At 39.2% G+C, this 237-nt stretch overlaps 1 protein-coding gene across 1 annotated transcript in view; it reads right to left on the reverse strand.

Moving 5' to 3' along the window:
• Positions 1 to 237, reverse strand: part of DOCK3 (dedicator of cytokinesis 3) — a 283,176-nt gene that overhangs the window by 191,444 nt on the left and 91,495 nt on the right. The window lies entirely within an intron of this gene.

Raw genomic sequence — 237 nt, forward strand, 5'->3', positions numbered from 1 at the left:
TTTCAAAATGTTATCTAGGTTAGTCATAACTTTCTTTCCAAGGAGTAAGCGTCTTTTAATTTCATGGCTGCAGTCACCATCTGCAGTGATTTTGGAGCCCAACAAAATAAAGTCTGACACTGTTTCCACTGTTTCCCCATCTATTTCCCATGAAGTGATGGGACCAGATGCCATGATCTTTGTCTTCTGAATGTTGAGCTTTAAGCCAACTTTTTCACTCTCCTCTTTCACTTTCAT

Source organism: Bison bison, unplaced genomic scaffold (genome assembly GCF_000754665.1).
Source record: "Bison bison bison isolate TAMUID 2011002044 unplaced genomic scaffold, Bison_UMD1.0 scf7180017864304, whole genome shotgun sequence".
Lineage (NCBI taxonomy): Eukaryota > Metazoa > Chordata > Mammalia > Artiodactyla > Bovidae > Bison > Bison bison.